Here is a 26,615-nt window from a genome sequence, read left to right on the forward strand (position 1 = left end):
GGAACTTTTGCAAAAGCCAAAATAAGTTTCAGAAGATTCAGTAATTCACTTAAAAAAAACACAACTAGCCGAAAACGGTTTGGCTCAGTGGATAGAGCGTTGGCCTGCGGACTGAAGGGTCCCAGGTTCGATTCTGGTCAAGGGCATGTACCTTGGTTGCGGGCACATCCCCAGTGGGGAGTGTGCAGGAGGCAGCTGGTCAATGTTTCTCTCTCATTGATGTTTCTAGCTCTCTATCTCTCTCCTTTCCTGTCTGTAAAAACTCAATAAAATATATTTTAAAAAAAAAAACACAACTAAAGATTTTTTCGATGTATAAAATGTTTTTTATATCCGCTCAAGCCGTCTGCATAATTCTTGTCACCAAGGCAGTTGTCAAGGCAAGTGTCATTCATAGCATTCTCCCATGTCTACAGAGCAGCTGAGTGGTCTCTGGATTCTCTCTGTAGCTGCACCTGTCTAAACATTGAGCCCAGGGTGACATTCATTCATTTATTCGGAAGCAGATCTGTAAACATTGTCTATGCTCCAATGGTTCTGAATGAGGGTCTCTTCTGTGTCCCTATTGCTAGTCCTTAACCGTAAAAATTCTTTTCCCACTGGTTCTTTTGGAAATTGGTTGAAACTCATGAAGACACCAGCATGTGTGTTATGGACGGAAGCTCAGACTCTCCATCAGGGAGGATGAGGAAACCTTGGACACAGGAGGCAGCTTGTTCTGGGGGAGCTGACTTGGCTGGATTTGGAGCCCCACCAATTCTGGCCTCCTGTCTTCAGTCCTCTGACTTCAGTTCTCTGCTTTCTAAAATGGGAGGCACATGGGGACCATTGTGGGATTAGAACAATACATGTAAAGTGCCTGAATTATGGAAGAAAACTAGGTTTTTTTAGTTCTTATTATGCAGATGTTTATTTAACAAAAAAATAATCCATTTTTCCCTTTTATCAACCATTTTGAGCACTGTGAGATTTTACACTGTCTGGCCAGGTGTCAGGCTGTGTTTAACATTTGTGTAGCTGGAGGTGACCGAGGCTCCAACTACCTCTGAAGTCTCTGCTTTTGTTTTTCCTGCGGCCTTCAGATCACCCTAAGAATTCCTTCTCAGATAGGGTTTGCTTCATGCAGTGCGATTAGTTGGCATGCACTCATAGTTCAGAGGGCTGGAGTGTGTCCCACCCAGGGGCAATGGTAAGATTTCTGGGAGGAGGTGGGGAAGGCATGGTTTTCTTTACTAAAATGAGAGAAGAGACTGTGAAAGGTGAGATGGAAAAAAAATAATCACAGATGACTCCTCAGGCAGACCAAATTTGAAAAGAGCACCTAAAAGAAATGTGGAATTTCAAAATTAATTTTCTCAAATACTTTGTAAACACTTACGTACTCTTGAAAAGCATTTACCTACCCTGATTTCCAATGTTCTCAAATTTTCCATCAGGGAAGGTCTGTATGAATAGGAAGGAGAAGCAAAGCCTTCTGAGCTCTGGTAACTGTGGGAACAAATGAGGAGATTGAGGACAGGGAACTGCAGATGCCTCCTGTCCCCTCCTCTGCAGCCAGGACTCTCAGAGGGGAGAGGGGGACACACAGACACTGGGGTTCGAATTGGAGGGCTGAGGACTGCTCCCCTGGGATTATCGGGGCAGACTGGGAGCCCCCAGGAGGGATGCTGCATGTCCTCACTCTCTGGGTGAGTAGAACTCCAGAGGGAAGCCTGGAGTAGGACCCCAGGCAGGGACCCAGGCTAGCTACTCCCTGAGAGACAATAGGAGGTACAAAGACTCCGCCCCTGTTGCCATAAGAACAAAATAGCTCCGCCTCCCACCCCATATACACCAATGGGAAAGGCACTGGGTTCATTTAAAGACAGGATTCCCTTCATGAGGCTGAACTCAGATATTAAACTGGGCTAAATATTTTCTTTTGCTCCTCTCCTCTCTATCCTTTGGTGGGGGACTCAAGAGCAAATTCATTTAGAAACAAGTAAATAAGCTATATTTCTTCTGCACATTTAACATACTGAATATATTTGCAACTTTGAGCCGTACTTATCTTTATTCATGCAAAACTGTAACTATATCTGACATTTCTTCTTAAAGGTGTTTCTTCCTCACTACAATGTGCAAAGGAAATTTCTTATTATAAAAATAGTGCTGTGGTTTTAGCTGTTGTGTTTCTGTGAAAGAAGCTGAGCTTCCTTTCACCAGACACTGAGCAAGTGTCTTGTGAAAATAGCATAAAGGCTCTTGTGAGGAGAGAGCCCTTCCTAGTACACTGGGGCCTTGACTTACAAGTGTCCCGACTAACGAGTTTTTTGAGATTCCAGCTGTCTCTTGGCTGATTTTTTGCATTGAGTTGACAGAGTAATTTGAGTTAAGGAGCGCCTTAACGAGCTCCTTAACGAGCTTGGTCTCAGAATGAATTAAACTCGTAAGTCAAGGCCCCACTGTATCTAGTGATTAAAGTAAAATCAGAATTTGCATGTATTTCTTAAACAGAAACCTTCAAAAGTCATTGCTGAATTCCCACTCAGCACTGGGGACTCTTTGGTCCTAGCACAGGCCTAGGCACCTTCTGAGAGGGAGATCCAGTACTGAAAAGGTCAGTTCTAGAAATGTCTGTAAAACATACATTTGGCAAATGAATGAAGAAAGAAGCAAAGAAACACTGACAGAGAAGATGTTCCCCTCTGCCGACTTAAAGTTTGCTTTCTAAAGGAGGTTTGAAGCTTCCTACTGTGTTTTCAGCTTCTTTGGATTTCTAAAAGGCAGGGCCTTTGAACTCTAATGGGAGAAAGAGAAGAAAGTGCTGGGCATTCAGAATCATGAGCAGTGGGAATATTGGGGAACCTCAGACCAGTCACTTCACCTCCCTGAACCAGTTTCAATCTGCAAAATAACTAATATGTGATTTTTTAAAGAATATTTTTATCTATTAAATCCACTAGTGTGACATTGGTCAACAAGAACATACAGGTTTTAGGTGTGGGTTCTATGTGACAGGATCTGTATATTGCACCTTGTGCCCAACTCAGGAAGCAACACCAGGCTGGTGAACAGAAGATGAGGTGTAAAGGTGCATCATGGGTAAACTGGTCACCAGAGGCCAAAGGGCTGGCCTGCGAAGGACCAGGAACAGGAGCCACATCCTGGCGTGAACCTGGTCTGCAGTCAGAGCCCTCTCCTCCCCAAGGCAGGTCATAAAGCAGCTACTGCATTTCTGAACAAGAAATTGAGACACGGGTTTTGACCAAAAAATTAAGATATTTTGAAAATTCATGAATCTATGTGGGATGTCCTAAAGAGGATTAAGATATCATATGTATGTACATGTTAATGAATCAGGTTTATTACAAATATAAAATAAAGGAAATCAAAAAAGAGCTCTTTGCTCAGGAATTCATTCAGCAAGTGTGTGATGTCTACCTGGATCTCGGGGCGGGGCCTTCACAGGTCACCTTTCAGGTGCTGAGAGGGCCTGAGAGACAGACAGGTGAACAAGAACCAAGGCCACACTTTATTTCAGAAGACAGCAAGAGCCATGAAGAAAACAGACTTAGCTTATATGACTAGGGAGCCACAGGGACACAAAGGATTTCTATTGGTGCCCTGACCTATGACTTTAAACGCAGAGGTTCACAGGACAAAGTGCGGGGTCCCAGGTGCTGTGGGTCAGAAACCTGAGGTGGTTCATCGGGTTGCCCTCCTCCCAGGAGGCCTCGGGGGGCCTGCTCATGGGGACGTGGCAGATTCCATTCCTTATGGCACAGTTCCCTTCTGTTCCCTGCCTAAGCCACTCCCAGCTTCCTGGGGCTCCCAAAAATCTTGGCCTTTGATCCCTTCCTCCAGCCTCAAAGCCAGCAACTCAAATGGGGTCCCTCCCTGGCTTCCTGCCCCTCCTTCCCAGCCAGTTTTCACTTTGAAGAACACCTGGTTACTGAGGGCCAGGACCTCGGGGGGAGACACACCTCCTGTGCTTTCTGTAGAGGACCTGGGGTGTGTTGGTGTCAATAATTGTTTATTCACTGATTTTTAACAACAACACCACCAGAAAACTTGAGAGGTTGGCCCACATGGCTGACCTGGCATGGTGGCTAGGTTACCTCTATGACCTGTCTTACCATTCTGACCTCTGTTAGTATTGTGACCTACTGCCAGGTGATATACCATAGGGCTAGATGGGGGCTCCCGAGCAGAGTGACTCCCCAGAAGGCTCAGGAAAGGGCTCCCCAACATATTTAAACTGAGACATGGCTGTTGAGACAGAGCTGGCCCCATGGAGACCTGGGGAAGCCACCACAAAAGGAGAGGCAGTGCCCCAGGGCAAGGACAGCCAGGCTGGATGGGAACAGCAGAGAGCGGGGGGGGGGGGGGGCGGGGGGGGGACATAGAGGGCCCTAGTGCGGGTTGAAAATGCTGTCACAGCAGGAAGGCTTTTAGGCACGAGAATAGGGGGATCTGATTTATATTTTTTAAAGATCACTCGGTGATTTGACATTTGAAATGATAATTGACATGTGTCCTGAGAGCCCGGGAGGATTTGGGCAGATGAAGACGGTGAGATGTGCTTCAGGTACAGAAAGTGGACACGGCCTGGAGGCAGGACAGATGAACACTGGGGACCAGAGCACATGCCTCTCAGAGCCTGTGAGTGATGGGACAGGGCAGGGAAGCAGAAGACCCTGCATGGAGGGGGCAGGGCAGGGGGAAGGGGTCCTTCCATGGAGAGGACAGGGTAGGGGAGGCAGTAAACCTCCATGGAGGGGGCAGGGCAGGGAGGACAGGGGACCCTCCATGGAGGGGAGAGGGGAGGGAGGAGAGGGGACCCTCCATGGAGGAGAGCGGGCAGGGAGGAGAGGGGACTCTCCATGGAGGGTACAGGTCAGGGAAAAAAGGGCACCCTCCATGAAGGGTGCAGGGCAGTGGGTACAGGGCACCCTCCTTTGAGGGAACATGCAGGGAGGAAAGGGACCCTCCATTGAGGGGACCGGCAGGGAGGAGAGGGGACCCTCCATGGAGGGGAGAAGGCAGGGAGGAGAGGGGACCCCCCATGGGGGGACAGCCAGGGAGGAGAGCGGACCCTCAATGGAGGGGACAGGCAGGGAGGAGATAGGACCCTCCATGGAGGGGAGAAGGCAGGGAGGAGAGGGGACCCCCCATGGGGGGACAGCCAGGGAGGAGAGCGGACCCTCAATGGAGGGGACAGGCAGGGAGGAGATAGGACCCTCCATGGAGGGGAGAAGGCAGGGAGGAGAGCAGACACTCCATGGAGGGGAGAAGGCAGGGAGGAGAGGGGACCCTCCATGGAGGGGACAGCCAGGGAGGAGTGGGACCCTCCATGGAAGGGTGGGCCGGGAGGAGAAGGGACTCTCCATGGAGGGTAGAGGGCAGGGAAAAAAGGTGACCCTCCATGAAGGGTGCAGGGTAGTGGCGACAGGGCACCCTCCTTTGAGGGAACATGCAGGGAGGAAAGGGACCCTCCATGGAGGGGTTGGCCTGGAGGAGAAGGGACTCTCCATGGAGGGTACAGGGCAAGGACAAAAGGGCACCCTCCATGGAGGGTGCAGGGCAATGGTGACAGGGAACCCTCCATGGAAGGGATAGTTATGGAGGAGATGGCACCCTCCATGGAGGAGAAGGGCAGGGAGGAGAGGGGACCCTCCATGGAGGGGAACGGCAGGGAAGAGATGGGACCCTCCATGAAGGGGGCAGGGTAGGGAGCAGATGGGACCCTCCATGGAGAGGAAGGGAAGGGAGGAGAGGGGACCCTCCATGGAGGGGAGAAGGCAGGGAGGAGAGGGGACCCTCCATGGGGGGGACAGCCAGGGAGGAGTGGGACCCTCCATGGAGGGGTGGGCCGGGAGGAGAAGGGACTCTCCATGGAGGGTACAGGGCAGGGACAAAAGGGGACCCTCCATGGAGGGTGCAGGGCAGTGGTTACAGGGAACCCTCCATGGAAGGGACAGTTATGGAGGAGATGGGACCCTTCATGGAGGGGAAGGGCAGGGAGGAAAGGGGACCCTCCATGGAGCGGAAGGGCAGGGAGGAGGGAGGGACCTTTATGGAGGGGGCAGGGAAGGGAGCAGATGGGACCCTCCATGGAGGGGCAGGACAGGGAGGAGATTGTACCCTCCATGGAGGGGGTAGGGTTGGGAGCAGAGGGGACCCTCCATGGAGGGGAAGGGCAGGGAGGAGAGTGGACCCTCCATGGAGGGGCAGGACAGAGAGGCGATTGTACCCTCCATGGAGGGGGCAGGGTAGGGAGCAGAGGGGACCCTGAGTGGAGGGGAAGGGCAGGGAGGAGAGGGGACCCTCCATGGAGGGGTTGGCCTGGAGGAGAAGGGACTCTCCATGGAGGGTACAGGGCAAGGACAAAAGGGCACCCTCCATGGAGGGTGCAGGGCAATGGTGACAGGGAACCCTCCATGGAAGGGATAGTTATGGAGGAGATGGCACCCTCCATGGAGGAGAAGGGCAGGGAGGAGAGGGGACCCTCCATGGAGGGGAACGGCAGGGAAGAGATGGGACCCTCCATGAAGGGGGCAGGGTAGGGAGCAGATGGGACCCTCCATGGAGAGGAAGGGAAGGGAGGAGAGGGGACCCTCCATGGAGGGGAGAAGGCAGGGAGGAGAGGGGACCCTCCATGGGGGGGACAGCCAGGGAGGAGTGGGACCCTCCATGGAGGGGTGGGCCGGGAGGAGAAGGGACTCTCCATGGAGGGTACAGGGCAGGGACAAAAGGGGACCCTCCATGGAGGGTGCAGGGCAGTGGTTACAGGGAACCCTCCATGGAAGGGACAGTTATGGAGGAGATGGGACCCTTCATGGAGGGGAAGGGCAGGGAGGAAAGGGGACCCTCCATGGAGCGGAAGGGCAGGGAGGAGGGAGGAACCTTTATGGAGGGGGCAGGGAAGGGAGCAGATGGGACCCTCCATGGAGGGGAAGGGCAGGGAGGAGATTGTACCCTCCATGGAGGGGGTAGGGTTGGGAGCAGAGGGGACCCTCCATGGAGGGGAAGGGCAGGGAGGAGAGTGGACCCTCCATGGAGGGGCAGGACAGAGAGGCGATTGTACCCTCCATGGAGGGGGCAGGGTAGGGAGCAGAGGGGACCCTGAGTGGAGGGGAAGGGCAGGGAGGAGAGGGGACCCTCCATGGAGGGAGCAGTGTAGGGAGCAGATGGGACCCCCCATGGAGGGGAAGGGCAGGGAGGAGGTGGGATCCTTCATGGGAGGAAAGGGCAGGGAGGAGATGGGACCCTCCAAGGAGGGGGCAGGGTAGGGAGCAGAGGGGACCCTCCATGCATGGGAAGGGTAGGGAGGAGATGGGACCCTTCCTGGAGGGGACAAGGCAGGGAGGAGATGGGAACATCCATGGAGGAGACGGGTCACGGAGGAGAAGGTACCCTCCATGGAGAAGGGAGTGTAGGGTTATTGGAACCCTCCATGGAGGGGACAGGTAAGGAGGACTCAGGACCCTCCACGGAGGCCACAGTTCAGGGAGGAGAAGGATCCCTCCGTGGAAGGTACAGGCCAGGGAGGAGAGGGCAGGGATGGGGACAGAGAACCCTACAGGGATGGGCTAGACAGGGAGGAGAGGGGACCCTCAATAAACGGGACAGATCAGGGAGGAGAAGGATACTTCCAGGGAGAGGAAGGGCAGGGAAGAGATGGGAACCTCCATGGAGGCGATGGGTCAAGAAGGAGAAGGTATCCTCCATGGAGGGGGGAGTGTAGGGGACAGGGAAGGGAGAAGAGGGGACCCTCAATTTTAGTGGCTCTGCGGGAAGGACAAGGGAACCTCCATGGAGTGGGAAGGGAGAGGAGGAGAGGGGACCCTCCATGGAGGGGGCAGGGCAGTGGGGAAGGGAAACAGGGAACCCCAAACAATGGGGTGGACAGGGAGGAGAGGGGACACTGCATGAAGGAAGGAGGGCAGAGGAAGTGGGGACCCTCCGTGGAGGAGACAGGGCAGTGGGCAGGGAACCCTCCATTGAGGCTACAGGACAGGTGGGGCAGGGGACCCTCCATGGAGGGGTAGGTCAGGGAGGAGAGGGGACACTCCATTGAAGGAAGAAGACAGAGAGGAGAGGTGACCCTCCATGGAGTGGGCTGGGCAGGGAGGAGAAGGGACCCTCCATGGAGGGGAGACGACAGGGAGGAGAAGGGACCCTCCATGGAGGGAGAGAATAAAGAGTAGAGGGGACAATGCATGGAGGTTTCAAGTAAAGAGGAGAGGAGACCTACCATGGAGGTAACAGGGCAGGAAGGAGAGGACCCTCCATGGAAGGGAAGGATAGTGGGAATGGGAACTCTATGTGGAGGGGGAAGTGAAGGGGGTATAGGGAACAGGGAACTCTCCATTGATAGGGCAGGGCAGTGGGGACTGGGAACACGGGACCCTGTATGATTGGCCAGTCAGAGAGTAGAGGGGAATCTCCATGGAGGGGGGACGGCAGGGAAAGTGGGGATCCTCCATGGAGTTGACTGGGCAGGGAGGAGAGGGGACACTCCAGGGAGAGGGCAGGGCAGTGGGGACAGGGAAACCTCCATGGAGGCTTCAGGACAGGTGAGGCAGGGAACCCTCCATGGATGGGGCATGGCAGGGGTGTAGAGAACCTCACTTTGAGGAGGATGGGCAGGGAGGATAAGGTTTCCTTCATGGAAGGGGCAGGGCAGGGGGACAGAGAACCTCACTTTGAGGGGGCAAGCAGTGGGGAAAGGGAACCCCAGTTTGAGGGAGAAGGGCAGGGAGGAGACAGAATCCTACATAGAGGGACAGGTCATGCAGGAGAGGGAACAGGCAACTCTCCATGGAGGGGAGAGGCTGGGGGGATAGAGAACCCTACTTTGAGACAGCAAGGATTTCAGCACAGGTCCTTAAATAGATGGCAGGGCAGGGGAGAGAGGACATCCTCCCGGGAGGTAGCAGGGCAGGGAGGACAAAGGACTCCACATAGTCTGAGCAGGATAGTGAGGTTAGGGCACCATCCATGGAGGGGCCAGGGAAGGGAGGACAGGGGAGTAGAGACAGGTAACAGGGGAAACACACCCCTCCATGGAGAGTCCCCTGTTCCCCCATGGTGGGGCCCTTGTTCCCCAGCCCTGCCCTTCACAGCATTCCCTGTCCTCCCTGTCCATTGGTCCCTCCCCTGGTCCCCTGCCCCCACTGCCCTGCCTTCCCATGGAGGGGCTGCTGTCTCCCCTGCTCTGACCACTCTGTGGTTGGTCACCTTATCCCTCTGCCTTTTCCTTCCATGCCAGGGTCTTCTGTTTCCCTGCCCTGACCCCTCACTCACAGGCATCTGAGGGGCATATGCTCTGGCCTCTCCAGTGTTCATCTCTCCTGCCTTTAGGCTGAGTGTCCACTCTCTGTACCTGAAGTACATTCTCACCTTCTTCATCTGTCTAAATCCTACCTGTGCTCTCAAGACACATCTCAAATATCATTTCAAATGTCAAATCACAAAGAGGGGAAGGGGGGTGGGGGTGGGAGGTTAGGGGTGGGAAGTGGGGGATGGGAGTGGGGGGTTGGGGGTGGGGAGTTGGGGGGTGGGGGATGGGAGGTGGGGGTGGGGGGAGGGGAGTGGGGGCTAGGGGGTGTGGACTGGGGAATGGGGGGTCAAGAATCAGGGGGGTGGCGTGGGGTGTGAGGTGTGGGTTGTGGGGTGTGGGTAGGGGTGTGGGTAAGAGTGTGAGGTGGGGGTGAGCGGTAGTGGTGGGGTATGGGAGCTGGCAGGTGGGTGGTATGGGGTCGCAGGAGGGGGCTGTGGGTTGGGGGTGTGGTGAGTCCGGTGGGGGCTGGGTGTGGTTGTCGGGTGGCAGGTGGTGGTGGCCTGTGGGGAGTAGGGGGTAGGGTTGGTGGGTGACAGGTGGGGGAGGGAGAAGAGGGAATAGGGGGGATAAATGGTGATGGAAGGAGACTTGACTTGAAGGCAGTGAACACACAATGCAATCTACTGATGATGCAATATAGAATTGCACACCTGACCTATGCAATTTCATTAATGAATGTCACCCAAATACGGTTGATTAAAAGTAAATGAAAGGTGGGTCTTTTGAGGTTGATTAGGTTATGAGGGTGGAGCCCTCATGAATACGATTAATACCATTTTCAAAGATATCCCATGCTAGACTTATCAGGAGATGACTTTATATGTTATATAAATGTCTAACCACTATTTTGTACACTTGAAACTAATATTGAATGTCATCCCTAATTGAAAATAAATTAAAGTAGTAAAACAATTTTGAATAAAAATGAAAATGCGAATCAGAGTGATCTTTAAAAAATGTAAGTCAGATAATTACACTCTGTGCCTAAAAGCCTTAAGCGCTCCAACAGTGGTCAGCTCTCCAGACAGCATCATGCCTGTGAGGGTGTTACACTCCTGGGAGAGGAATGCCCTGTTTTCTTCCTCCAGGAGCTCCCTTCATGGCTCTGGTGATTGGTGGCACTGGTGCAGGGCAGAACTGTGCTTCCTTGAGAGTGAGCTAAGCATCACTTTGGCTGCTTGCTTGTAGTGTGGGAGCCAACACAGAAAAAATAAATTTAAGCCTTAAAGGTTCTCACAGCATTTCAACCCACCAAATGGACCTCTATCCTCCCTTCCCTACACTCCAGCCAGCCTGGCTCACCCAGCCTTGAGGAAAGAAGGCAGGGACAGTGCTGCCCGGGAAGCCAGTGAGCATGCATGTGGTCAGAAGTCTGGAGAGAGCTCCAGTTCCCTTAGGACAGAAATGGAGGGATGAATCTGCTGAAATCAGCCACCCAGAAGGGGACTCAACTTTTCACTACATGATGACTGGATGACACCTGCATGATCCCACCATGCTCTCGCTCCCCTGTGGCATCCCAGGGGACCCATGGATCATCTACAACAGAAAGCAGCTCTCTGGCCTTTGAGAATCCACAGACCCTCTGCAAAGCCCTTAAGCTCACACGGCTGATCTCAGACTACAGATTCCAGACATCTTCAATCCTGGGAAGCAGCCTCTTTTGACTTTTTCATTCTCCTCCTACAAACAATGCCAGGTCTTTGTCTTCTGTACACTGCTCAAAGATGTGTGAGGACCCAGCGGGTGGCAGCTGGACCTGATATCCCCTGGGAAATTTGCTGAGTGGCCTCAGACCCAACACTGACACTGAGCTTGAACCTGCATCCATCTGGTGAACACCACTCACCTCTCTACCTGGGGACTCCCTGAGAACCTACCTCATGCAACTTGAGTGCTTCCAGAGACTCTTTCATTAGTGGAGAATAACAGGCACTCGGCAGATGGAGGCAGACAGGGAGGCAGAACATGGTGTGCTCTGGGACTTTTGCTGACCTGTCCCCGGGCTCAGTGCTAGTAAAAACCAGCTTTGGTGCCCTGCTTGGGCCTTCCTGTGCTTACTGGGCCTCAGGAGAGCCTGTCACAAATTGTGAATTGCTTTGTAGATGCAAATAGATTGCCCTGGGCCAGTCACATCAAGCATCTGACATTGTTCAGCACCAGAGTTGCTCCCAGGAAGCCACGGGACCTACAAGCCCAGTGGCCAGCTTCAGAGCACATCAGAGAAGGATACAATTAGCCTCAGAAGTGGCAGATCCAAAGAGAGATCTAGGCAGGCACCAGACCCTGCTGAGATGAATTGCACTCCACGTGGTCAACACCTGTCAGCAGCTTATACACTATACTATAGGCAGGGTACACTGTGGTCGCAGCCAACTAGCCTGAGCATCGACTTAGTACATGCATGGGCCAACAGCCATCAAGAATCAACTGCCACAGGAAGGTTCACACAACACACACGGGACATCCCTGGAGCACTCAACTCAGATGATCAAGAAGAAATTGCCACTGGGTTCCACAGGACTCCTACTACACGAAGCCACACTACCAAGACCTGGATTTTAATACAAAGAAACAAACACACAGAGGAAGCCAAAATGCTAGGAAACATGCCCCAAATTTAAGAACAGGGGACACATCCAGAAAAAATGCTAAACAAAGTGAGGCAAGCAATATTCCAGATACTGCATATAGATATACATAAAATGGTTGTACGGATGTTAATTGAAGTTAGGTGAAGAATGGATGAAATCAGTAGGAACTTGAAAACTGATAGTAGGCATGAAAATGTATATTTAAGCCATATAAAAGATCCAGTCAGAAATAGAGAGTAAAATCTTTGAAATGAAGAATACACTAGAGAAAATAAATAATTTGATTAAGGAGAGAATCAAATTAGTGATTTGGAAGACAAGGTCACAGAAGACAAAACAGCAAAAAGAAAAAAGAACTTTTAAAAATGAGGACTGTTTAGGGGACTTTTGGGACAACATGAAACATTAACAACATCCACATTATAGGAGTACAAGGAGAAAAGAAAGATTAAGGGACTACACCATATTAAAAGAAATAATGACTGAACAGTTCCCTAACCTGGTGAAGGAAGAGACACACAAGTCGAGGAAGCACAGAGTCCCAAACAAGATGAACTCAAAAAGGCTTGACACCAGGACACATCATCATTAAAATGACAAAGATTAAAGACAGGACATCTTAAAAGCAACAAAAGAAAGACGGTCAGTTACCTACAAGGGAGCTCCCGTAAGATTGTCAGCTTATTTCTCTACAGAAACATACCAGGCCAGTAGGGATTGGCACAAACTATTCAAAATAATGACAAGCTAGGACCTTCAACCAAGACTACTTCACCCAGCAAGGCTGTCATTTAAAATTGATGGAGAAATAAAGAGCTTCCTAGACAAGAAACAGCAAAACAAGTGTGTTACCACCAAACCATTAGTATAAGAACTATCAAGAAGGAATAAAAGGGAAACAGAGTTAAAAGAATAAAGCATATCTACGAATAATCACTTTAAATGTAAGTGGCTTGACTGCTGCAATTAAAAGACATGGTAGCTGAATTGATAAGAAATCAAGAACCATATATATGCAGTCAACAAGAGACCTATCTCAGAATGAAAGATATACAGACAAAAAGCAAGGGGATGGCAAAAGGTATTTCATGCAAATACAAATGAAAAATAAGCCGGGGAGGTAAACCTATATAGCTGACAAAACAGACTTTAAAACAAAGGCTATATTGAGCAATAAGAATGGACACCACAGAATGATAAAGAGAGCAATCCAACAAGAGGATATAACCCTTGCAAACACGTATTTCCTCAACATAAGAGCAAGTAAATGTGTAAATCAAATCCTGATGTACATAAATGGAGAGTTCAACAATAATACAGACGTAGTAGGGGATTTTAACATCCCATTGGCATCAATGGCTGGATCTTCCGCACAGAAAATCAAGAAGCAAAGAGTGGCCTGGTGCTGGACTCTGCAGCAGCAGCAGGAGCACATACACTAAAGCTGGAATGATACAGATGAGATTAGGCTGGCCCCTGCGCAAGGGTGACACTGAAATCAGTGAAGTGTTCCCTTCCCCCTAGCGTGGGACATGCTCTCCTGGCTCCCCTAGGCTCCCCTGACTCCCCTGGGCTGGGGCCCCTGCGGGTGGGGGTGGAGGGAGATGGGCGGGGGCTGGGGGGGGAGGGAGACGGGTGGGGGCTGGGGGGGGAGGGAGAGGTGGGGGGGAGACTTGGGCCCTGACCGCCTCCTGGGTTGGGGCCCCTGCGGGTGGGGGCGGAGGGAGAGGGGCGGAGGCTGGGGGGGGTTAGGGAGAGGGGTGGGGGCTGGGGGGGGAGGGAGAGGTGGGGGTGAGACTTGGGCACCTTCTCACCCTTGCGCAGGGCGGCCTCACACCTAGTCTTTAAATAAAAAAAAAAGATGAGTGGCCTGAAATAACACAATAGATCAAATGGATTTAATTGGTATCTTCAGAGCATTTCACCCTGAAGCAGTAGAATATACATTCTTTTTAAGTGGACGTGCAACATTATCTCGATAGACCACATGTTAGGGCACAAAAACAGTCTCAGTAAATTTGAGAAGATTGAAATCATATCAAGAATCTTTTCTGGTCATAACTGTATAAAACTAGAAGTCAATGAGAAAAAACTGATATACAAGTGATCTATTACTGAATTGTACACCCCTAAAACCACCCTGCCCCAATAAATTTATTAACAGAGAAATAAAAACAATGACAAGCAAAAATAAATAAATAAATAAATAAAAATTTGGGGATACATGGTGGTGAGAATTGCATGTCAATATACTTGATGTATACTTAAATGAGGTTAAAACTCTAAATCTTATATTTATTTTACCACAATAAAAATTAGTAATTATAGGATTAAAAAGAAAACAGAAAAAGAAAAACCTGTAAAACACAGAAAGTCTTGGAGGCTAATTAACATGTTACTGAACAATGAATAGATAACAATGAGATCAAGGAAATAATGAAATAATACCTGGAAACACATGGAAATGAGAGCACAACAATCCTCACTCTATGGAGCACAGCATAAGCAGTCCTAAGAGGGAAATTCCTAACATTACAGGTCTACCTCAAGAAACAAGAAAAATCTGAAATACATCATCTAACTTGACACTTAGAGGAACTAGTGCAAAAGAAAAACAAAGACACCATTAAGTGAGAAGAATAAAGAAAATAATAAAGATCAGAGCAGAAATAAACAAAGCAGCAAAAAACAAATGCAGGTGCTGGACTGGATGCTTTCACAGTGCATTTCATCAAACAGTCAGAGAAGAACTAGCACCTGTTCTCCTCAAACTCATCCAAAACACTCAAGACAAGGGAAGACTCCCAAGCTCATTTTATGAGTTCAGCATTCTCCTAATCCCAAACCAGAATAAGACTTTACAAAGAAAAAAATTATAGGCCAATAGCCCTGATGAATATAGATGCTAAAATCCTCAACAACATATTGGCAAACTGGATCCAGTAATACATTAAAAAGATTACACACCATAATGAAGTGGGATTTATTCCAGGGATGCAAGCTTTGTATAGTATCTACACATAAAAAACATGATACATCGTAAACAAAATAAATAAAAATCATATCGTTATAACAATAGATGCAGAAAGAGCATCAAAACACAACACCTATTCATTATAACAACTCTCAGCGAAATGTGAATAGAGGGAATTCACCTGAACATAATAAAGATTATGAAGAAGAAAGAAAGAAAAAAAGAAAGAAAAAGAAAGAAGAAAGTGAAAGAAAGGAAGGAAGACAGGAAGAAGTTGAAGAAGATACAAATAAATAAAAGCATATATGGTGTTCAAAGATAGGAAGAATTAACAACATTCAAATGTCCAGTGACGTATTTCAGAGAGCTACAACAAATATCACAAAAACTTATATGGAAATACAAAAAAAAAAAAAAAAAAAAAACAACAAAAAAACCCAACACACACACACACACACACACACAAACAAAAAAAACAAACAAAATAAAACCAAACCAATAGCCAGAGTAATCTTGAGAAAGAAGAATAAAGTGGGAGGAATCATGCTACCTGATAACAAACTATACTACGAGGCCATAGTAATAAATATAGTATGGTACTGGCATAAAACACACATAAAGATCATTGGAACAGAATAAAAAGTCCAGAAATAAACCCATACATTTATGGTCAATTAATATTTGACAAAGGACACAAGACTATACAATGTGGTAAAGATAGTCCACTCAATAAATGCTATTGGGAAAATTGGACACATAAGTAGAAAAATAAATGAATGCAGACTACCTTCTTACACCATATTGAAGAAAAAATGCAGAACGGATTAAGACTTGAAAGTGAGATTTGAAACCGCAAAAATTCTAGAAGAAAATAAAGGCAATAAGTTTTCATGGAAATATTTTTTATTCTGATATATCTATTTGGGCAACAGAAACAAAAGAAAAACTAAACAAATGGGACTACATCAATCAAAAAAGTTGTTGCACAGCAAAGGAAATCATCAACAAAATGAAAAGACAACCCACTGAATGGGAGAACATATTTGCCACTGATACATCTGATAAGGGTTTAATATCCAAAATTCATGAAGAACTTAAGAAACTCAACATCATAAGAAAATTAAACAATCCAATTTAAAAATGAGCAAAGAACCTAAACAGACACTTCTCCAGCGAGGATCTGCAGATGATTATTACACAAATAAAAAGATGCTGAGCATCACTAATCATTACAGAAATGGAAATTAAAATCATAGCGAGGTATCACCTCACCTCTGTCAGAATGGCTATCATCAATAAATCAATAAACATCAAGTGCTGGTGAATATGTGGAGAAAAGAGAACTCTCGTGTATTCTTGGTGGGAATGCAGATTGGTGCAACCACTGTGGAAAGCAGTATGAAGTTCCCTCAAAAATTAAAAATAGAACTGCTTTATAACCTAACATTTCCATTTCTGAGAATATCTCTGCAGAAACCTGAAACACTGATCGGAAAGGATATATGCAATGCTATGTTCACGGCAGCATTATTGACAATCCCGAAGATTTCATAGCAGCCCAAGTGCCCAGCAGCAGATAAATGGAGAAAACGCTATGGTACATTAACACAATGGAATACTACTCACCTACACACACACAATAGAAAATGAAGAAAATCTTACCTTTTGCAACAGCATGGATGGAGCCGGTGAGTATTATGCTAAGTGAAGTGAAGTAAGCCAGTCAGAGAAATACAGGTTCCTTATGGTTTCACTTATATGTGGACTCTAATGAACAAAATAAACTACAATCAAAATAGAAAAAGGCTCATAGATACAAAAAACTGACTGAATACTGTCAGAGGGGAGGAGGTTGGGGGACTAGGGGAAAAGTGAAGGGATTAAGCAAAGAAAAGACCTATAGACACAGACAACAGTTTGGTGATTATCAGAGAGAGAGGGGTGTGTGTAGAAGAGGGTTTAGAAAGGATAAATTGTGATTGAAGGAGACCTGACTTGGGTCGGGGGGAGGGCGGTGAGACACATAATTCAACATACAGATGATGTATTACAGAACTGTATACCTGAAAGCTACCTGATTTCATTTCCAATCTCACCCCAATATATTCAATTTAGAAAAAGAGGCCATTGTGGCACATGCTACAACCTGGATGGACCCTGAAGACATGATGCTCAATGAAATAAGCCAGTCACAAAAGGACAAATAGTGTGTGATCCCACTCACATGAGGTCCCTAGAGGCATCAGAGTCATAGAGGTAAGATGGAGGGTACCAGTAATGGGGGAGTGGATGCAGAGTTGCTGTTTAGTGGGGACAGAGCTTCAGTTGGAGAAGATGAGAACAGTGATGGAGCTGATGGTGGTGAGGGCAGCACAACAATATGAATGTTAAGTTGTTTTAAGGACCACTTAAGACCACTGGATTGTGCCCTGAAAAATAGTTTAAATGGTAAATTTCATTTTGTATATATTACTGTGATAATAATATACCAAAAAAAAAAAAATAGAAGGCACTGTCCTGGGTGTGGGAGAATCGGGTAGAGCTGTTTTCTATGGGCCCTACATGGGTGGTTGGGTCACTGTCAATATCCTGGCTGTGAGATTTTTATAAGATATTATTGAGGGAAACCGGGTCAGATTACATGGGCTACCTCTGCGTTATCTCTTATAAATAATGGGAATCTACAATTATAATTTTAAAAGGTTAAAAAAGAAAAGGGGCGACAACCAGATTTGGTTGTCTTGCCCCAGAGAATCTGGTCCAGCAGGTCCCGTTGGGGTCAGGGCTGAGTATAAGGAATTGCCCACAGGAACTGGTGGTCAGTGGGATTGAGGGCCACCATCCAGACCAGTGACCTACACAGCTAAGTTCTCATCCCATCATGAAGCTTCCACAGCTTTTAATACAGCTGCTGTGTCTCAGCCACCTCTAATGCGATCACTTGGGGGAACAGCTCCTTCACAGTACCACCTGGTTTCTTAAAGGAGCTTCAAACCTTTTAACCATCTCACCAAACACAACACCGGCAGCACAATCCTCCCACAGTGACCCTCTGCTTCATTAAACCACATCCACCAAGTGACAAGTCTGGGCCTTTTGTGCCATTCCAGGAACGCTGGGCCAGGGTCTCCTCCACAGAGCAGATTCACTTCTTGGTGGCTTGGTTGGGACCAGGGTACAGGGCCCAGGGGTGACACTTACCAAGGACAAGGATGAAGGAAGGCAGCATTGTCGTTGGAAGCACGTGCCTTTTAATCATCTGCAGATCTCAACTGTAGGAAAGATACCTATGCTCTGTTAAAGGTCAGGAAAGAAAAATAATTTTTTTCTTTGTACTCAACAGAGTGGTGCTCAAAATTAAGGTAAAAATAATACCGTTTCATATGCTCTCTCCTTCCATAGATGGCTCCAATTTTCCTGTCAATTTGAATGCAAGATGGAAGAAGTAATGCTGGTGGATGAAGTCAATACATCCCTATTTTAAGGGGTGAAACGAAGATGAGAGACGGAGTGTCACTCATTAAGGTTTCATACTTTACTCTGTGGTCAAGTAGGGAGTTTTTAATTGTCCATCCAAACCTGTATCATTAGGGTAATAATGTAGGGCTGTCATGAAGGCCTTTTCAGTGTCTGTACCCCATAAAATCTTGCTCTTTTTGGTTCATGATGTGGGCCAGGGAGCCACCAAAGCTCTCCACACAGTGACTGAGGGCTCCAGGGCTCCCCTGGCTTGTGGATTCAGCTGACAATGAGCACAGGCCAATGGTGTAGAGGTGGGACAGAGGAGTCTTGTCAGGATGGCCTGGGAGCAGCCACTCATGGCTATCCTCCCATCAGGCCAGACCTGACTCACATGGTGAGAGAGGCTCAGAAATGCAGAACAGCACAAACTCCTTGCTACTTGGCACATAGGACAGCTCACTCACCCTCTTGTTCCTTCACCTGTGCAGCCAGCCAACTCAGTCACCTTCAGGAAGAACATCCAGAAAGAATAATAAAATAAAAGTACCGCATGCCAATGCACCTAGCACTTCAAAGTACTAAGAGTAAAAAAAACTCACTGTCCATGCATTTCTACAGAAAGGCTGCTTGCTGTCCAGACCCATACTCTTGCTCTTTTTTTTTCTTCTCCAAAGAAGAAAACACATCATTCTGAAGCCACCGAGATGGAGCAGACCAATGGCCAGCTGTCCACCCAATGATGACAACCGTGGTGTCAGAGAGAATACTATCTGCGGACTCCAGAGAGAGCAGCAGTGGGCTGAGTGGGGAGAGAATTGAGAACTTGACCTGTGACCAGCACGGTGGTGAGCTGATTGTTCTTGAAGACAGTGAGTCTTAGCACTGCTCTGTGAGCAGGACGGGAATGACTCAGAGAGGACTGGATCAGGGGACTGTGGGAGCCAGAGTGGACCCTTGGACCCTTCCCCCTTCTCTTCTGGCCGGGCTCTAACGCCATGGCCTGGGCATAAATCCCTCAAATGCTGAGGAAAAAGCCATCTCTGGTGAGGACCTGAGAAAATGGGGCCCTGGACTCCAAAGTATTGGGGCGACTCCTGATTATTTTTCTTCTTTTTCTCTTGCCAGTTTTCCCTGCAAACCATCCTGTTCTATGAAGCTTCCACACAGCTCATGGGTGGAGAGGAGTGTAAGGTTCTGAGAGAGAGAACCAGAGCATCTAGCAGAAGGACCAGTAAGGCAGCTGAAATCCAGGGAGAGAGGAGCTGTGGGTGAGCTGGACCTGCACAGAGCACACCCTGGAGGCAGCATAGGCTCTGCGAATGCTGACGCTGAGTTCACCCCCAGAGCTGCTGAGACACAAGTGATTCTGAACTTCATATGCTCCACAGCCTTACACAGGGGGCTCTCACCTCTGCCACTCCGTGGTGGGAAGACAGACTGTGGAGCCCCGTCCAGCAGGGCCAGCACATCCATCACCAGTCTCATGTGAAGTCTGGAAGGAGAAAGGTTCTGCATGTGAACAGGCACAGGGGTCAAATGCAAGAGGTCAGGGCAGTAGAGCCCCAGCCTGCAGACCCACCACACCCTGCACTTTAGTTCCAAGTACAAGCTCTTTTTTGCAATAGTAACAATTGTAGGTTTGACTTGAAAGAAAAAAATAACTCAAATTACATTAGAGATTTCAATTTTGGTTTGTCACATCTTCAATAGACGGTAGCTGAACCCAATGTGGTAATCATTTCACAATGTAGGTAAATCAAACCATCGTTCTCTCTGCCTTAAACGTATACAGTGGTGTATATTGATTATTTCTCAATAAAGCTGGGAAAAATAAACAGTGCCTTAATCAATGGGAAAAAAGTGGTTATAGATGCAGTGGAATGAATACCCCATAACTAAGAGAAAACAAATCAGGATATACACATAACAAATAGTATCATCTTGCCCTGGAGGCGTGCTCAGTGGTTGAGCCTTGATCTATGAGCCAGGAGGTCATACATGGAGTCCCTGCCAGAGTACATGCCCTGGTTTTGGGCTCCATCTTTAGTAGGGGGCATGTAGGATGCAACTGATGAATGATTCGTTCTCATCATTCATGTTACTACCTCTCTCTCCCTCTCCTTTCCTGTCTGAAGCCAATACAACATATATTAATATAAATGAATTAATAGTATCACCTCAAAAAGGTATCTGGATATATAAATGTACGGAAGACAAAAGGAAATACTTTGAAATGTTGACAGTAGTTAACCTTGTATAGTGGAAAGAAGTGATTTCTTTTACTTTATACTATTCTTTTTAAGTTTGTACTAATAATCCTATATTATTTTGATAATGAGAAAAAATCTTCTAAAAAACATTTAAGTAACTTTTTTTGGTGTAAAATGCATTTTGCATCCATGTTCAGTGACCATCCACTTAGCTTTGAGAAGCTTAAAAAGTGCTTTGGGATGTGAAATAACCTTTAAAATGCATTCTTGCACTCCAACAGCTCCAGAATGAGAACACTGGGCTTTGGAGATGCTGGGTCTGCTTGGAAAAAATAATGGGCAGGGGTGGAGGCGTGGCAGGGGATGGTGCGGGTCAGCAACCCTGAAGAGTGGCTCATAGGCAGGATGCCTCAGGGTCCACAGCTCAGGCTGTATTTGAAGAATTCCTCATTGGAAAGCTGATAGCTACAGTAAAGTTTCAGATTTGATAAATTTCAGACATGAGCCACAGTAATATTTTTTAAAACGGTTTTTGCCATTCTTATTGCAAAATCTATATATATAAAAGGCGAATGTGCTAAGGATTAGACCACCTGACCACTCACTATGAAGAGCACTGACCACCAGGGGCAGACGTTCAATACTGGAGCTGCCGTGACCTGAACTGGCCATTTACAGAGGAAGGACCCTGCGCTCGAGAGTCCACAAGCAACACTCCGCTTTTCCCAAGGGGGACACAGGCCCCGCCACAAACCCATGGCACAAAGCCCACAGGCCAGCCCAACACAGAAATGGTGGCTGCGGGCACCAGGTAATGATGTCACATAGTAATAACAGGCTTCCTCTCCCTAGCGACTAGCCTCCTTGGAGTCTCTTCACCCACTTGCTTTATAGCCAGGTGCAAACATTTTACACTTTCACCAAATATCTTTGAAGTGTTTTTCATGTGCCTCATCTCATTTGATCCTCACTAAAGTCCTAGAATAGGTAGAGAGGAGACTCGGTAGAATCCTGTTTTCATTTCATTAGCCAGAAAATGGAGATTTGGAATGTTTTAAAAATTGACCCAACTGAAAAGAAGCAAGAAATGGTAGAACCTGAACATGACTTCAGGTTTTCTCACTGCACAGAATAGAGTCAAACAGTGCTATAGTTAAATATTTCTCCCTTTGTTATCCCTGCATGATCCACAATAATAATCTGCTTTCATATTGGTATTTACTGCTGTTTTGCTGTCAATATCCTGAAAAAAAAATTGGGGCACTTCACTAGGCTGGAAAAAGTTTAGCTAAATCAGAAAGTTTTGAGATTATATATATATATATATATATATATATATATATATATATATATCTCACTGGCACCAGTTGCATGTGTTTCCAGCTGTCATTGTTGATTGTGAATTTGGTATACACTTCTATTATTGAGAAAGGGCAAATAGTGATCTTACATTATTTCTTCTAATTAATCTCCTTTCAATGTGCATGAATTCATGCACCAGGACTCTAGTAATTAAATAATACTATCAAGACTCCTAAGAGAAACATATGTATACAGAAAAGATTTTTAAAGGATTCAGATCTCCTAAGTCACAGCTCTATGGTGCTAACCTCAACTGGGTCTACAGAGGCTGACAGGAAAAATAGAATGAGCACTTGCCCTGGGTTCTCATTTGATCTCTGCTAGTAATAGCTTGTGGTCTTGGGGATTTCATTTACCCTTTTTGGGTCTCCTAGCTACATCTATAGGATGAGGGTAAAATTAGACCTCTTAAATAAGTTTTCTACAAATGCTTCAAAAAATAATTGTAGGTTCAGATTTCTACAATCTTCCTAAATAATTCAGCAATTATAAACTTTTCCTTGGTTTAAACTTTGTGGTACAAAACTTCACAAAAATGTAAACACAGTTTTATACTACTACTCATTTCAAAAATATACATTCTCTATAAAACTTACCCTATAACATTTTGGTAGATACTATGAAACATTTCTTAGTAACTGTCCTATAAACCAAACTAGTAAATTTAGGATTATTTTTTTAAAAATATAATTGCATATTCTTTGTATTGGTGTGAATAGGCTCAGAAAATACAGATGTGTTGAGTACTATATGTCACTTTTATTAAAATTCAACAAGTAACTTCCCAGGTATGGAAAACTTCAGCTGAAGCCACTTTTTGGGGTGTAAAAATCAACTCTTGTAAACATCAAATTAAAAGGTGGCTGTATCTTCTGCCTTAAACGTTAAAAATACATAAGAGTTGTTCTTTAACTCACTCAAATGGTTTGTGAAGCTGAAATACTTCCGTGTAGGGTCTGCCCCATCCTGACATTAGCTTAGTGCACGGACTGAGAGCCACATGTCACCTATTCTGTCCAGTGAGGAAGGGAGCTGTGTGTGAATTATTCCTGCCACTAAGCCCCTTGGACAGCCAGCGGCTAGGCAGCAAGGATGCCAGCCTCAGCTCACAGGTGGGAGAAGAGCTGCCATCTCTCTCAGAACACTTGAAACTCAGCCTGAGAAGGACAGGCCCTACCAGCCAAGACCCAGTCAGGCTACTGCTGGGCTTTAAGGAAAGACTGACCATTGTCTCTACCTCTTATTTCTTCTGAGACCAAACCAACCTACCTCCCCACCAACCAACCAACCAACCAGCCAACCAGCCAACCACAATGTAATTATCATCCTTGCACTGAAGCCACTGCTGAATAAACACCAAGTTGTTAATGGGCTCACGTGTTGACTTCCCTCCAAGACACATATCCCCAGGCCTGGAATAAGCTCTGCCCCTTCCCATTCCCTTCCCTCAGCTCGCCTCTCCACCCTCTACCGCTCACAACCCCCCACCCCCACCACCACACACACACACATACACACACACACACACACACACACACACACACACACCATATTTGACCAGGTACTTAATTTTCTGGAGACTACAGATCTGTCTTTTCCCCTGGCTTGAGTCACAAGCCCTGGAGAAGCAGGACCCCTCACTGCCTGGCTTAGTAGACAGGGGGCCCTGCTGGGGTCTGGCTGGAACTGTGTCCCCAGCTGCCTCCCATCAGCTCAGCAGCCACCCCTCCTCCAGGTCCAGGGAGCACATGCAACCTGCCCCAGAATGACAGGGGACCAGCCCAGCTCAGGGAAGGAGCCCACACCGGGGCTCTTGGTCTCTCACTGGGGCTCTTGGTCCCAGGTGGCGACCTGATGGAGCCTCTCCACTCTCCTGCTTTCTCCCAGGACCCTGGGGCTCTCCGAGTCCCACCCTTCGGGAAAGTGACTCCTTGGCTGCTCCCACAGAGCAAGGCCCAGGGAAACCCCAATCCTCCAAGCGTTTTAAATACCTGACAAACCCAAGTTCCCCTTGGAATGAGCCCTTCCCACCCACAACAGCCACTACCACATGGGACACTCCAAGTCCCAGCACCTGGGAGGTGCCAGATAGGCTGGAACCCGCACACAGTTGCATGGAGGCGGGGGTGAGGGGGCTGGGGGGTGGGGGGGTGGTAGGGGGGGGTCGACTAGGCTTTTAGGCGAAGTCGCTGGGCAGGTGAGCAGGAGGGCACTCACCTTGGTGACATTGAGGAAGGTGGTCTGGCCCAGGGTGCCCCTCACCAGCTTCCGCTCCAGCTCCTCCCTCAGATGAGCAAGTGGATCTTGCCCACATGCGGGAGAGGAGCGCCTGCAGGATGGTGGCCTGGACTCCAGGCAGATGCGCTTGGTCTGGCAGCGGGGGCGGCTCCACACCAGCTGGGCTCGGCCTCCAACGGCTCCTCCGCCCGCGGGACCCTGGCGGACCCGGATGAGGCCGCAGCGCGAGCCAGGAAGCCCAGCGGGTCCTGTGACTCGCGGTCCCCAGGCTTGTTCCCCTCACCCACGTGAGAGCCTTTGGCCACATCTGCCAGGCGCGTTTGCTGCTGCTCCGCCACCTGGTGGCGCCTCTGGGCAGTACCAGGAGGCCACCCTGGGCTCCTTGCTGCCATCCTGCTGTGCTCAGGAGTCTGGGTTAGTTCCTCCACCCAGCATTGCCTACTGACAGTCTGTCCCTGCAGAGTAACTTCAACACAGGACACTTCTGCATTCTGACCAAGTCACTGTCGAGGGCCAGAATTTTTCATTAGGTCACTGGTTTGCTCATCATCATGTAGAATATCTGAGCTTTTAATTTTTGACTTATTTTATTAAATGTTTTATATTAAAGAAGGAAATAATTTTTATAGATGTTATAAAGGAGGGTATGTCATTATATTATCTGCATACCAGGTGTCAGGATGTTATACTCAGTGGGTGAAATCTGGACTATTGCCTGTTTATATATGTCCCATGAGATAAGAATCATTTTTATTCACGTTTTAAAAGTTAGAAAACAATGAAAAGAATATTTTTGATACATAAACATAATATGAAATTAACATTTTGGTGTCCATAATTACTGTTTGGTGTCCATAATTACTGTTTCACTGGAAGGCAGACATGTACATTCATTTACACATCGTCTTTGGCTACTTGCATGTTACAATGGCAGAGTTGAGTAGCTATGACCAAGATGGTATTGTCTACAGAGCCCAAACCATTTACTACCAAACCCTTGACACAGGAAGTTTGCGGACCCTTGTCCTACACAGAGTAGATGAAGGCCATGTGCATTATTATTTGCACAGTATTTGGATTTCAAATGATTTTAAATGTGGCCTACTGCACATTTTAAAATCAACAACACATGCCTAGCTAGTGTTGCTCAGGGGTTGAGCATCAACCAATGAACTAGGAAGTCACGGTCTGCTCTGAAACCTAGTCATATGCCTGGGTTGCAGGCTCAATCCCCAGTGTGAGGTGTGCAGGAGGCAGTCAATTAATGATTCTCTCTCATTATTGATGTTTCTCTCTGTCTATCTGCCTTCCTCTCTGAAGTAAAAAAAAATATATATATTTTAAAAATAATAATAAATAAAATCAACAAAATATGGTAAATATTCACTAGAAAAGGAATACATACATAGTTCTGAAATACTCATATGAATAAATATTACAGGGCAGCTAAAAATCAATAAAGAACTATTTGTCTCAAAGTAGATAGATTTTAAAATGTATGATAATTTAAACAAAAGTTCCAGAATGTTACATAAAATATACCTGTATATTAATCCAGAAAGATGAACTAATACTACATATGGTTGATTGATATATATTTATGATAATAAGAGCTAATTAGAGCAAACATCCTTCCAGAAGACCTTCCAGACAAAGCCAGGGCTGCAAGGGATGCCCGGGTCCAGGGCTCCTGATGGTGGTCGGGTGGGGGTGGGGTGGGGGGTTAGGGGGGAATCCTGGTCCCGGGTCCCAGAGGGAAGCTGGTGCTGGCAGCTGGGGGAAGGAAGGCCTACTCGTGCATGAATTTCATGTATCGGGCCTCTAGTATATGTAACAAATGATTAAAGACCTAAATTAGAAAAATGATTAGAAAATTTATAATGTAAATATTACGAGATTAATTGGACTGAAAATGATATAGACTATTACTGTATTGTATTATTTCTTTATTATTTTATTATGTTTTTTATTTTTCTTTTAATCCTCACCTGATGATAATTTTATTGATTTAAGAGTGAGAGAAAGAGAAAAAGGGTCAGAGGGAGAGAGAGAAGCATCTATGTGAGAGAGAATCATTGAATGCTGCCTTCTGTATGTACCGTGACTGGGGATTGAACCAGCAACCTAGGTATGTGCCCTGACTGGGAATCAAACCTGAAACTTTTTGGTGTATGGGACGATGCTCCAACCAACTGAGCTACCCATCTCTAGTGTTTCCTTATTTCTTAAAAAATGAAAATATAAAAAAAGAGGGCAAGATATGATCACTGTTTATTGTACACTGTTTATTCTACATCTATTAAATGTTTTCTGTACCATAAATATAACTTATCATGAAAAAGGAAGGCAACATGGCTATGAAAGTATTTATTTTTATTTGTTGACAAGAGCAATGTGAATGGTGTAAATGCAGATCAAATCTGCACATACCACCAAAAAAATAAATA

General features: G+C 47.0%; 1 long non-coding RNA gene across 2 annotated transcripts; it reads right to left on the reverse strand.

Annotated features, from left to right (window-relative positions):
* On the reverse strand, window positions 1-24,457 carry LOC308516541. Of its 2 annotated transcripts, XR_013995760.1 has the most exons (9): window positions 24,148-24,457; window positions 19,768-19,850; window positions 18,823-18,863; window positions 18,272-18,371; window positions 18,098-18,168; window positions 16,559-16,663; window positions 15,684-15,757; window positions 1,404-1,488; window positions 310-1,321 (listed from the first exon to the last, which is right to left on the reverse strand). It is a non-coding gene; the product is annotated as an uncharacterized lncRNA (long non-coding RNA). The 2 variants fall into 2 exon arrangements; XR_013995759.1 differs by lacking the exon at window positions 15,684-15,757 and having other exon boundaries at window positions 1-1,321.
* Window positions 24,458-26,615: the final 2,158 nt, after the last annotated feature.

This window comes from Myotis nattereri (genome assembly GCF_964212035.1).
Source record: "Myotis nattereri genome assembly, chromosome: 3".
Lineage (NCBI taxonomy): Eukaryota > Metazoa > Chordata > Mammalia > Chiroptera > Vespertilionidae > Myotis > Myotis nattereri.